Source organism: Diplotaxodon limnothrissa, unplaced genomic scaffold, assembly GCF_057381915.1.
Source record: "Diplotaxodon limnothrissa isolate DT_005_m unplaced genomic scaffold, D_limnothrissa_male_GT1.1 unmapped_scaffold_4, whole genome shotgun sequence".
NCBI lineage: Eukaryota > Metazoa > Chordata > Actinopteri > Cichliformes > Cichlidae > Diplotaxodon > Diplotaxodon limnothrissa.
This window is the reverse complement of record NW_028188558.1, coordinates 1,175,001-1,189,068: the sequence shown is the minus strand read 5'-3', so window position 1 is coordinate 1,189,068 and position 14,068 is coordinate 1,175,001. Positions and strand designations below refer to the sequence as shown.

At 42.2% G+C, this 14,068-nt stretch overlaps 1 protein-coding gene; it reads right to left on the bottom strand.

The window, feature by feature from the left end:
• Positions 1 to 14,068, bottom strand: part of LOC146606847 (protein NLRC3-like) — a 1,106,670-nt gene that overhangs the window by 306,320 nt on the left and 786,282 nt on the right.

The following is a 14,068-nucleotide window of genomic DNA, read 5'->3' as shown; positions in this document are numbered from 1 at the left end:
ACGTCTCAAATCTCTCACATCTCAAAACACCGCCGTCACGCCGTTTCTTAACAACTAAATGCCATGTTTTGATTGGTCGACATGGTACATTTTTCGACCAATAGGAAAGGCTGGGGGTTGGTATTGTTTTTGCTCACAGGCTTTCGAGCGTTTTCCTTATAAAACGCAGTTTTTACCGTTTCTTCCTGCAGTAAATATAAACAACGACAGTATTCAGGAAGAAAACCAAACATTGCAGATATTTTTATCATAACTCTGGTTTTACGTGGTCGATCAACACAATTTAAAAACTGGTATAAAGTCCACACTTTTCCTGTCAGTTGTTCCGTCTGTCCTGCTCACATCTCCAATGGTTGTACACGTTGTCATTAACGTGGCTTCACTCCACATCAGCCGCTTTGCTAAAACACCGGCACATATTTACTTTAATTTCAATTCAGGTTAGAATTCTTTTTGTGTGCTCAATACAGATTTTCTCTGCGCAGAGACCGTGCCAACAGTGCGCAGCTTAGAGGGAACATTGCTTACAAGGTGACTACCAATAAAAATGAGTGTGCTTCACTGTCAGAGCTACGGTGATTCATCCAGTAGGACTTGATAATAAAAATATTTGTTTGATGCTTTGCATTGAGGCACATTGTTGAATTTGCAGGGACACAATAACCACAGATCAGTTGTTCAAACCACTACAGTAGGGAGCCATGTCATGAATAATAAACAAATACTAATACTAATACTACTACTAATAATAATGTTAATTTAAGTAATTGTTTTTGACTGAACATCACATATAATGTAACAAGCAGTAAATTCAGGTTAAGTGCATTATCAGCATTTGGAGGAGCTCCTTATCCTTCACTGCTCACCTCTTACAAAGTGTTCACACAGTTTGCTAGCTTCTTTCAGCCTGCTAGCTATGCTAACAAGTCTACTACACACACTTGACTCGGTCACATGACAGACAGCAGAGATAGCTGCTCTGCTAGATAAGCTAACTCATGTTAAAGGTCAAAGAAATGAGGTGATGCTGCTGGGAGTTACGTCACAGACTAGCAGAATTTAGTTATTCAGCATAATATTTAATCCTTATTATCTGCTCCTCTCACCTCTGTTTACATCTGAAAACAAGAAAATTTAGCCAACAGTTTATTAGCTTTGGTGAAATTATAAACAGGCATCAGCGCAGTCACCTATACTGTGCTTTAATGCTGGAGCAGCAGGAACACCAGTTAATCTAAAATCTCCTTTTCTCTCTAAAAAGTGACAGCAGACTGAGTCAAAGACAGAAACCTTATTTAAACACCAAATATTCACTTCCTGATCCAGGATTCAAAGAGGACGTTGAACTTACTCAGCTTCTTCCAATGAACGTCTTCACTCTGCAGCTCTCTGCTGTCTGGACCAGGTCTGTGTAGAAACAGAGAAAATCCTCTGCTTCTTCTCCGTCAGCAGTCGTCTGTGTCTGCAGACTGCGTCACATTAAACACTTCACACCAGCAAAGAGGCTGAAGCTCACAGGTCAACGGTCAGCTGCTGCACTGTGTATAACAATTCACTTTTGAACAGTAGATAGCCTGTAGGCGTCTCTGCAGTGATAAACAGTTTACACATTAAACACTGAACCATAAAAGAAGCTTAAGCTGCAGCTCACAGGTCAAAGCTCAGCTGCTGCACCCACTTATGAGTTTAAATAAATCATTAATCATGATCTTTTCCCTCTCAGCACTTTCACTTGGCCTTGGAGTGTTTTGACTGAGCTACACTGTATGTTTCAAATGTTGTAAATAAATTGGGAGTTAGGGCTGGGCAATATGGCCTAAAATCCATATCGCGGTATAATTTGAAGCATGTGCGGTAACGATATATATCGCGATATATTCTTTTCTTCTGTATAACGTATTTTCCACACTATAAGGCAGACTTACAATCCTTTAATTTTCTCAAAAATCAAGAGTGTGCCTTATGTATGAATTCTGGTTGTGCTTACTGACCTCGAACCGATTTTGGCTGCAGAAATCTGTTAAAAATGTTTTAGCACAACTTTGGTAAGCCGCACTGCTTGATGGATCGTCAGAGCATTACGGCTGCCGTAGTGAGGAGCTTCACGGAGTAATCTGGGTCCAAAACTCCGACAGCTTCAGGTCCCAAAGTCAAACGAACACTGAGAGTTAAAAACGGTCTAAATTCTTTCATCTTTAATAAAATCATCAGCATTGCTGCTTTAGCAGATGTAACAATTAAGTTTAATATCCATGAAAACAGAATTTATTAAATTTAACGGAGTTAGAAGTTAACAGGAAGTTAGCGCGCTAGTTTACACCTAAACATTTCATACCATGTTCTGACTGAGATTTTTGAAACTAATTCAAACAGCTCTGCTACCACTTCCAACATAAATGAAGACAGAAAACTAAACAGCAGTGGCGTTTGCAGGGTTACTGAAGTTGGACTACCTGGTATATAATGTTGTGCTACGTGATTGCTAGCGACACAGCTATGTTAGCATAACATTAGCACAGTGAAGCTGGAGGATGAACCCCAACTCTTTTTCCACTCAATAAAAGTTAACGTGAGTGATTCTGGTGGTCAGGGACAAATGCAGTCGCATAGCAGGATGCTGTACACGGGCCAAACTTCAGTCACGAGAACAACTGAGATCATTCATCCACAACACGAGGCTAGTTATTAATATACTGCCACAACATGGGAATAGAGCAGCTGCAGAGAATTCAACATTATTGAATCAATGTTACGGAAGTGGAGGAAGCGCAGTTTTTGGCTTTCCCCGCGTTTCAAAAGTGCTTCATCTCTTTGCTGTGACTGTCACCCAGCATAATTGCAGAGGATAATGGTTTTAACCGCTGCGATGCTTTCGACCAAAACAGGTGCAGTTTGATGACATCATCACATGCGCTGTCGCGATAGAGCGGTATAGTCAAAATCTCTATCGTTGACCAAATTTAATCGATTCTGTCGTTTATTGTTTATATCGCCCAGCCCTACTGGGTGTGATTTTGTTGTATTGGTTTGTTTTTTGGTTTTATGTTTCCATGTAGATGAATGAAGACAGATTCACTCTTACCTTTTCAAAATGTCTATAAGGTAGACGAGGTCTATGCTTTTCTGCCTCTTCACAGATAATCCCAGTGATTTTCCCTTGGTCTGAAATTTCACCTGATCTTGTGATATTGAGAGTCATCTGCCTTTGAGGCAGCTAACCAAACAGTGTTCTCTAAACTCTAACTTTAATATACTTTGATATATTTCAGATTTCTGAGCTCTGCTCTGACTTCGTGCCAGTAGCTCCTTAATATGACTTTAGTTTGATCAATAATTAACCTGCAGAAAGTTTCTGTTCCCACTCCACCACGCCGAACAACCCTGAGAACAAATAATATGATGTGGGTGTGTCTGCAGGCTTCAGCACTGTGAGCATTAAACACAATAAAAGACTCACAAGTTCCTGCTCAAAGGTCAGCTGCCTTTAGATCAATCATTAACCTGCAGCAGGATCCAGTCTTCTGCCTGTTGTGGTTGTGACAGCTGCTCGTAGGAGAGTTTGTTTGTAGGAGGTGGAGATGTTCTCAGATCAAGTGCGTAATCGTCTCTTTGTGTAGACGCTAAAAGCTGTGAGCCAAAACTCTCTGCTCTGAAACTCTTCACTCAGTCCTCACGCTGAGAGTTTAGAGGCTGAACTTCTTGTTCCTCCATAACACTTTTCATGAAACAGCAGAAATGAGCTTGTGTTTCTCAGCAGTGCGCACACAGAGAACCGATCCTCTCTTCTCAGTCTGAACAAATCAAAGTGAAACGTCAGTGAAAACACAGCTGCTGATCAAACTGTGTCAGATTAATGCCTCAATGTTTCACTGTGACGTTAAAAAATACATAAAAACGATTTAAAGAAGTAGGAGGCAGATTTTCACAATAAGAGCACTTTGTTTTTAATTCAGTTAATGTCAAACTGTCATCAACACCTCTGTGTTGTCTCCGTCTCTGAGCAGATTCAGGCATTACTCAAATAATAAAGGCTTTTTTTCACTATTATACTTTTCATTAGTCTCCAGGTTGATGATTATAAACAGAATTATTAAAGTTTTTATCATTTCAGGCTGAAAATCAACATGAATTTGGTTTTAATCAAAGAAGCTCCTTTAATGTGTGTCATTAAAATCCTCACACAGACTTAAAAAGGCGACATTAACATTAAAATAAATGAAAGAAGCTTCAGCTGAGAGCTTCATGCAGTCATCATCAGCAGCTCATAGCAGTCACAGCTCTTTATTACGCAGCTTTGCAGGAATTAAAGTGGCTGAAGTGTCAGAGTTTGTGTGAGAAGCTGCTTCATGGACAGCTGTACACACGTCTTTATTATTTCTTCATAAATCAAACACACAGGTTTGTCTGCAGATGATTTAAAGTGTGTCGTTGTGCAGTTAAAGCTGTTTGTGTGACGCCCTGACCTCCTGTGAATGAAACAGCCAATCAGATCCATCAGAGAGAGAGCAGGAAGTGTTGTGTGTTTGTGACAGAACAAGGAAACAGTGATGATGATGAACATAAAGGTCCTCTGATGTTTCCTGTTACAGTAACGCTTGTTCATCTGTTGCTCTCCTACACTTTCCTATAAATAAAGGAGAAAAAGTCCGTTTAGTTTCATTTCCTACAGCTCAGAGTTACACTTCACATTCCTGCTGTCACATCAAAAAGCTTCACTTTGGTCCAACATCTACATGTTAACATGAAACACAGAGAGACTCAGAACATCTGGAACATCTGCACTTTGACCCAAACTGTTATAGCAGGATATTTTCTGCATATTTCTTATGTTGGACCTGTTTGAACTGTAAACGACCTGTAATCATCTGTAAATGGTGTGAGACACACTGAGGCCACCTACAGGGCAGCTGGGGAACAGCAGGGATCTGAAATCATACGAGATGTTAGTGAGAAGTTAGAACAAACGGACTTAAGATGGCTCGAAGTGATCAAAGTTGGTCTAAAACAGAAGATAAATCCAAAGCAGCATCAGATGAATGTTACCATTTCCAGTTACGGTGCCCTTCATCTAATATGGAAATGTGTTGGTTTTTTTTGCCGTGTTGTTGTTCTTCCTATTGTGTTTAGGCCAGAGATGCTCTTCAAACAGCTGACAGACATGACCACATTACAAGAACATGGTGTGAGTCCGATTTGATATTCCAGTCAACGCTGAGAGACCTTAACCAGGAAGTCAGAGGTCAGCTGATGCTGCGAGCAGGAAGTGAACCAAGGGAAAGGTTCACTCTACTCAATCTCAAAGAAAATATGCTGGTATTTGTTGATGTTGATGGTACAATAAAAATATATAATATAATAAATAATAAAATATCATGTGATGATGAGATGTGTTGTTGGTGTTTGTATTTTCTGTAAATGTCTTTTTTAATGTAAATGCTTTGTTCCAGACGGACAGGGAATCAGTTGCTGTACGATGACATCATCTTGATGTTGACGAGGAGGGCGAGAAAAACTAGTTTTGTCCTGCAGATGGCGATCTTGCACCGTGTTCAGAGAGCCGACACTTTGATGGTGCTGCTCTACTCAGCTTACTTTAGCCTGGGTTGGACTCTATATGAGCAGCTTCCACTCTGGTTTCACTCTTAAACACACTTGTTTGATTTCACTTGTAAAAGTTGAAGAATAAATATTTTATTACAAAATTATTTGTTGATGCATTTTTTTAGGGTCAAATATCTTGTTTGATTTGAGGAATGAACTGTTAGGGTGGAAAAAGTGAATCAGGTTAAAATAGTGGTGCTTTATATCAGTGAAGATGTATAATGTAATTTAAAATGTTGATGATGGGTTGTAGTGGGCTTGTACTTACAAAACTGCCTCATTTTATTGGAACGATCCACAGTTGCATCCATTCACGGATGACATCTGACATCATTTGACATCTGGTCTGAACACGTTTGTACACAAGATGCCTCAGTTCTGGATGTTCCCACAGACTCCTCTGTGCACCTAAAGAAAAGGTCAAGGGTCAGCAGCACATGTAGTTGGGACAATTCTTCAGTCGCACAAACTACACAATGATTTTCCTCCAATGACGACTTTTCACTTGCAGAAATGGTCCTGTGTGATTTCCAGGCTGTGATATAAAAACTAGTTCCTAATGGCAGCGACTCACTCAGTAAACATGTGTTTCCTTCACCAACCTCACACACAGATCCAATAAGATCAGGAAGTGGGCAGTATAGTACAATATGTGTTATTCTGTGCTGCACTGCCCAATCTAAAGATCTGCTGAAGTGTTGGAAATGATCCAGATGTTTATTTTGGACGATACAGCAGAAGATCAGACATGAAAGTGGAGATAACACAGAAGACCTGCAGCAAAGGTCAGAGGTCAGACTGGGCCCTGGATTCAACAATGAGCCAATGATCATCAAGCAGTGACTAAAGCAGAGCCCTGACGTTCTGACATTCATCACACAGTCAGAACAAATGTCTGCTGATGACTTCATCTCATGAAACGACTGATAGATGTCAGTTCATTGATCAGCTGAGCTGCTGATCTTCATCGTCACAGAAACATTCAGCTTGTTTCAATCAGTAAATAACTCCCACTACTCCCAGTTTGAACTGTTCCCACTCAAAATGCTGTGAGAACAATGATCATTGTAGAACTTCACAAACATCACGTGTTGTTTTCCACATGTAAGATCAGCAAACACACAGAAACTTCCTGTTGCCACACACGGCCTCTAAAATCTCTTCCACGCTTTCTGTCTGAAGTCCACTCTCTGTGTCGGATCCACAGGAAACAACAAGATCTTATTAACATGGTTTTCAATGTGTCTCCTTCCAAAAAGTCCAACCAATGAACAAATGTGTGTATTTGTGGAGGCCGAACAAAAGCATGACACATTTCTCTGTTTCTATAAACTGGAGTCAAACACAAACATGAAGAGTTTCACTGACAGACTCCAAAATGCCCCCACAGTGGATCAAAGGGAAATCCTACAGTGTGGCCAGAGACTCTTAATGGCTCCAACATCAACACATCCACAATGTTGGATCCAGTTCTGCCTCACAGAGTTACTAAGACACACCCTCTGCAGCATCACAACAGCTCCACCTGCTTCACCTGCCTCCTCAGCATCTGTACACCTGAAGAGAAAAGAAAGGCTCCAACAGCTCAAATCTACAAAGGATTCATGAAGTTTCATCCAACAATAACATGTTTGCCTTCCACAGTGTGCTGTTAGGCACCACTGTACCTCTGCCATTTCAAAAAGAGCAGCTTGGGAACATTTTGGCTCCAAACACTTTGTGTTTAAGTTCTTTGTTTTCTTTGTGAAGCCGACAACATCTGGAGCTTTGTGACTCATAGAAACATCATTTTGTTCTTTAGATGACAGCAGATTGGGACTGAATAATCAATCACTATCAAACCAATAAAGACAAACATGCTGATTTTACAGGAACTTTGTTGGAGAAGCTGCAAAGACATGAAACTGGTGGAGATCCCAAACCAGTTGATAGTGCTGGTTATTCCAAATAAAGCTGTTTCCCTTTGAGATGAAATGACTTTGTGTCCTGATATATAATAAAGATGTTGTTGTTTTTGAGCCCCTGTATTAAAAGTAGTTTAAAGTCAGCTTGAGTTTGATGTCTTTATGTCAAAGCTGCTCATGATGTTGAGCTGCTGATGGAATAAAAACAATATAAAAGCATGTAGTCCAGACTTAAATGCAGCCTGTTGTTAGCTGAGGTCCACACACAGTGTTTGACAGTGTAAAGTGTGTGAAAGGGCTGCTGGTGGAGCTCACTAGGATGAGCAGGTGACCACGAGGTGGAGAGCAGCTGGCCTGGCTTTGACCCGGGCCACGCCCCCTTTCTCTCTGCTTTGCTGTCACTTATCTTCACTGCTCTGTCCAATAAAGCTGAAAAAGGCCCCGAATCAAAGAAATCTGCTGCAGCCTCTGAAATGTCTTCTGTTTCCTTCCCGACGGCTTTTTCACCGTCAGCCCATCAGACAGTCCAGCAGCATTTATGATGATGTCATGATGTTGAAGAGGCTGCTACGGTGGCCTCCCATGACCCCCAGCCTCATCACAGCTGAGATGCAGACATTTGAAAACATTCAGCAGACAACTGAATAACAGTCCAACACAACAGTCTGTGTGCAGACACACACTGACCTTTCATAGAGTCAAACACAGCTGGTTGAGTCATTTCTCTGTGAGTCTAAAGTGAATCTAGTATTTGAAAGTCCACTTCCTGTATTTGTTGTTGAAGACTTCTTCAGCTTCTTCTCAAGGACATCAGCTGCTTGTTTGGCAGCAGAGGCAGTTAAGAAGCTTCCTGAAAAACACTGAACAGTGAGTTCACTGTGGCATATGACAGATTCAGCTTTCTGTGTGCAAATGTGTCTGTGTCGACCTTTCAAATGCTGTTGAATCCAAAACATCAGCGGCTCCTCGGCTGCTCGCTTCATGCACTTCTGTCTGTGTGACAGTCCAATGACATCACAGCTGTTTCCAGCCCCAGTGTCTCAGGACTGGACACCTTTAAACATGTCGAGGATCAAACAGCGTCCAGCTAAACACACATGAAACTATCAGAGCTGACAATCATTCCAATAACATCTAATGGTTCATGTATGTAGACACAGGACTACAAGGAAATGGCTCTCAGCATCTGGCTGTGGGAACACATGAGTCCCTGTTTGTGTTCAGATTGTGTGCATGTTTTAGACGTGTGTCACATGTAGAAACACAACAATCCCACAATGACACACAGATGTGTTTGACACAGCTGTGCAGCTGTAAGTTGTTTCTAATGATTCATTGAAGCTCTTCTAACATTCTGGAGACGATCAGTACATGAATCTGTTCAACACGACAACAATTTGACTTCAGTGTGAACGTTTGCATTAAATAACCTTCTTCATCCAGCTGACAGCATCTTCATCCTATGATGTGAACAGTTCCTCCTGTTGATGACAAACCTCTGACAGGATCTGCTTGAGGAGCTTTTTCATGTGCAGCTCTCTGAGCTCAGGGCTGAGCTGCTGTTTCATCTTTAAGAGCTGCTGCCTCCTCGCCGGACTTGTTCTCCTCTTCTTCTCCTAATGACACCATTTCTGCTTCATATTAAATTCAATAAAGATGCTGACATGTATCTGTAGCAACAACATCATTGAATCTAGAACAACTGGAGCCAAACCAGTGGCTCTGCTGGGATCACTGGTGAGCCAACACTTCCTTGTTGATGCAGATTTCAGGGCTTCCTTTTGCTCCTCCGTTATAACTGTTCTCTCTTCTCAACACATGATGACACAAAGGAATCAGTAGTGACAAAGATGATGCTGAAGAGAAGCACACACTTCACACATATAACAGAGCAGTGCAGTTACACACACCTCTGCTCGACATCAGGCCTCAAACAAAGACACAAAACACTAACTTGACTCTAAACAGAAGAAACGAGCAGCTGTTTCTGTTCTGTGCTTATTTATATTTGACACACATGCTTCTCTTTGTGCAAACACACATCGCACTATAAGGGTAACCTCGCACACAATGATTGGACAGCACAGTGATGATGCTGGGAGATCCTATACGCAGCAACACAGAAACACTGAGAACTTTAAACAATGATGGAAAGTGTTATAAATGACTTGTTGGCCTCTGATCTGTCACAAACAGCTGAAACGTGTCTCTCATGAGTCACATGAAGGTTTTTGACAGAAAGGACAAAAAGTAGCTGCAGTCAGTTTGTGTCATTTTTATATTTATTCATCTGGGAGAAAAATCTGAGGGACATTAAAATGTGTTTTCAACAGAGACAAGAACATGAATATAACAGAACAGGTAAATGAACATGTTTCAAGTAAACAGCTGGACTGATCAGGTCCAAACACAGAGTGATAAACTTGTCAAACAGCTGTCATATCTTTATATAGAAGCTCTTTATAAATGCTGCTCACTGCAGTCTGTTTACTAATAATGTCAAAGTGTTAGAAACACAGAAACATCAGAATGGTCTTTGTTCACAGAAACCTGTCTGGGATCCTTTGTTGTTCTTTTGATGCAGAGTTACATTATAAATATAAAGAGTTATTTCAGAGTCTCATCAGTTTTCCTGCATGTCTTTATTTAACACATCAGCAGGGCTGAAGCTCTCATGTTAAACACACACTGATCTATGGACACGTTCATGTGTTTCTAACAGAACCAGGCTGTTATCAGCCTGCACTAACATTATGTCACACACACTGAATGTAACAGTGACAGTTTACATCATCACACAATCAGCTGTGATTGTTTCACTGTCATCAAACGAGTCAACAGGAAGTAGAATCAATAGAAACCAATCATTTACTGACAGCATGTCTGATGGAAATAAGTGCAGATTATGTATGAAGTCTAACTGCACACAGTAACTGTGTTACAATAAGGACTTAACAGCGCCCTCTGCTGGAGTGTTTCAGTACTGCGTTAACTAGAATACACCACCTCCTCCTCACACCACCTGCTACAGCTCTACTCTTCTATGACTACAGTCATCCACAGCACTGATGTGAGGTCACATGGTTCATATGTAAGGAGCACAGCTGACCTCAGGTCAGTTTAATGACTGTGAGCAGCAGCTGTGTTATTGTCACTGTGACAGGGAGACACTCTCAGACACAGCGCTCATGTCAGCTTGTTCTCATGCAGGAGGATCAGGAGCTCCATGTTTGTCTTTCTGTTTGAATCATGATGTGTTTGTGCCATCAGAGTCTGTCATGAGTACTCAGGGTTTCACAGCAGCTCTTCTGGATGCTGACGAGGACTCCAACCTCATGTTTCACCTCTCTGAGCTTCTGATGTCTGTGAACACTCGTGTTTCTTCTCTGGGCTCATCTGGACAAAAACACCTTTCTGTGTTTGGCTGCAGCCTCATTCTGACTGACAGGAAGTGTGTTATCCATGAGCTGCACTTCTGTGAGGAAGTTTCCTGCTGTGTTTCCTGTCTGTGGACAAACACGAGTGTTCCAGCTGAGGACTTGCTTCCTTCCACCTGTCCATACAGGACATCACGCTGTCTGCAGCTCTGTAAATGCAGCTCCAGGTCCTTCCACGTGCTGCTCTGTATTTGTGCAGTTTGTAGTGTGTCCTGGGAAACGTAGCACACATGGTGTTCTTCTGCTGTTTCCTCCTTTCACTGAGTGTGAAACACTGACGCTGTGCTGTTGTTCACAGAGGGGAGCTGATTCTAGCTGCAGCTGGACTCTGTCATCTAACTGAATGTGTTGGTGCTGATCACGGGGCTCTGAGGGGGGAGCAGCAGGAGGACTCTGGATGCTGACGTCAGTGTATCTGTGGAAGCTCCCACAGCGTGTCTGTCATTCAATATTGTGCTGTATATTGTATCTATGCAAAGATGAACAGACTGTGTGTTCACTGGTCTCTGTGCTGCAGCTCTGATGTCATCATCACTCCCTCCTCCACCCTCAGCAGTCCCAGCATGCTGCTGTGGTGCACCCCACCCTCACTCTACACCTGAGCCACAGACCACACCCTCCACCTCAATATACACCACAGTTTTCTCTGCTGTGGAAATGAGATCAGGAGGAAATCATCATTATTATTATTTAATAAACGCTCACATTAATGTGGGCTTATTTGTTTCATATTAGAAACATTAGTTCAGTGTTTTTAGTATAAAATGGTCAAAGTCCCTCTTTTTGCTCCTCCCCTCACCTGTGGATGGGCGGTGCTGTTACCGTGGTGACAGCTTGGATGTGTTTCAGTCCTGCCTGGTTATCACTGCAGGAATCTTTCACATTTATTACAGGTAATAACTCTGATTTTTCTGTGTATTATGAACCAAATGTATCCTGATACACACAGAGATGGATGAGCAGAGGTTGTTTTTGCAGTTTATGTAGTTACTATGGACTTAATGCATACATATTATTAAAATTAGGGCTATAACAGTTGTATTGATGTATAGCAACTTGAAATGCTCCCACAAATGGCTCCACAGCATGTAAAAATATAACAAAAGCTCTGGCGGACTTGGTTCTGTGGTCAGTCTTAAAGGGTGAAGTTAAACTCTGTAATCTTCACTGTGTCACAGAGTTCAGTGAGTCCCGTTATTCACAGTATCAATCAGATCATCAGAGAACAGCTGATCAGCAATCAGTGGTGCCAACAGCGCCTCCTGTGGTGAGAGGATGCAATAATGCAATGTAGCATTTTTCCACTCAACACTTGCAGTCATGGAAACTGTCTGTTGGATCTGTGTGACGTTGCTTTCTTGGTTAGAGTTCCTCACAAATGTCCAGATGATTCTTCTAATGAGGCGTCGACCATGTTTGCAGCTCTTTGGAAGAAAACGTCGCCCTTTGCCATCCTTACTTTTCTTTGACTTCTTCAAATGCAGCTGAACTCCAGCTGGTATTTTCTTGGACTTTGCAGCTGTTTCTGGTCATCAGTTCATTCCTGCAAACCTCTGAAGCTGAACAACAATGATGCTGCATTGCTGGCTGATCCCAAAAGGTTGATTCTGTTCATCTGGACGTTTTCAGAAACGTTTGCTCACTGATCAGGTGACTTCTTCAGTCTCAGCTGACTGCAGCTTTACAAGCTTACAAACAGCACATTTGCACAATGACTGAAAGCAGCAGCACCTGATATACAGTGGGGCAAAAAAGTATTTAGTCAGCCACCGATTGTGCAAGTTCCCCCACCTAAAATGATGACAGAGGTCAGTAATTTGCACCAGAGGTACACTTCAACTTTGAGAGACAGAATGTGAAAAAAAAATCCATGAATTCACATGGTAGGATTTGTAAAGAATTTATTCGTAAATCAGGGTGGAAAATAAGTATTTGGTCAATAACAAAAATACAACTCAATACTTTGTAACATAACCTTTGTTGGCAATAACGGAGGTCAAACGTTTACTATAGGTCTTTACCAGGTTTGCACACACAGTAGCTGGTATTTTGGCCCATTCCTCCATGCAGATCTTCTCGAGAGCAGTGATGTTTTGGGGCTGTCGGCGAGCAACACGGACTTTCAACTCCCGCCACAGATTTTCTATGGAGTTGAGGTCTGGAGACTGGCTAGGCCACTCCAGGACTTTCAAATGCTTCTTACGGAGCCACTCCTTTGTTGCCCGGGCGGTGTGTTTTGGATCATTGTCATGTTGGAAGACCCAGCCTCGTTTCATCTTCAAAGTTCTCACTGATGGAAGGAGGTTTTGGCTCAAAATCTCACGATACATGGCCCCATTCATTCTGTCCTTAACACGGATCAGTCGTCCTGTCCCCTTGGCAGAAAAACAGCCCCATAGCATGATGTTTCCACCCCCATGCTTCACAGTAGGTATGGTGTACTTGGGATGCAACTCAGTATTCTTCTTCCTCCAAACACGACGAGTTGAGTTTATACCAAAAAGTTCTACTTTGGTTTCATCTGACCACATGACATTCTCCCAATCCTCTGCTGTACCATCCATGTGCTCTCTGGCAAACTTCAGACGGGCCTGGACATGCACTGGCTTCAGCAGCGGAACACGTCTGGCACTGCGGGATTTGATTCCCTGCTGTTGTAGTGTGTTACTGATGGTGACCTTTGTTACTTTGGTCCCAGCTCTCTGCAGGTCATTCACCAGGTCCCCACGTGTGGTTCTGGGATCTTTGCTCACCGTTCTCATGATCATTTTGACCCCACGGGATGAGATCTTGCGTGGAGCCCCAGATCGAGGGAGATTATCAGTGGTCTTGTATGTCTTCCATTTTCTGATGATTGCTCCCACAGTTGATTTTTTCACACCGAGCTGCTTGCCTATTGTAGATTCACTCTTCCCAGTCTGGTGCAGGTCTACAATACTTTTCCTGGTGTCCTTCGAAAGCTCTTTGGTCTTGGCCATGGCGGAGTTTGGAGTCTGACTGTTTGAGGCTGTGGACAGGTGTCTTTTATACAGATGATGAGTTCAAACAGGTGCCATTCATACAGGTAACGAGTGGGGGACAGAAAACCGTCTTACAGAAGACGTTACAGGTGTGTGAGAGCCAGAG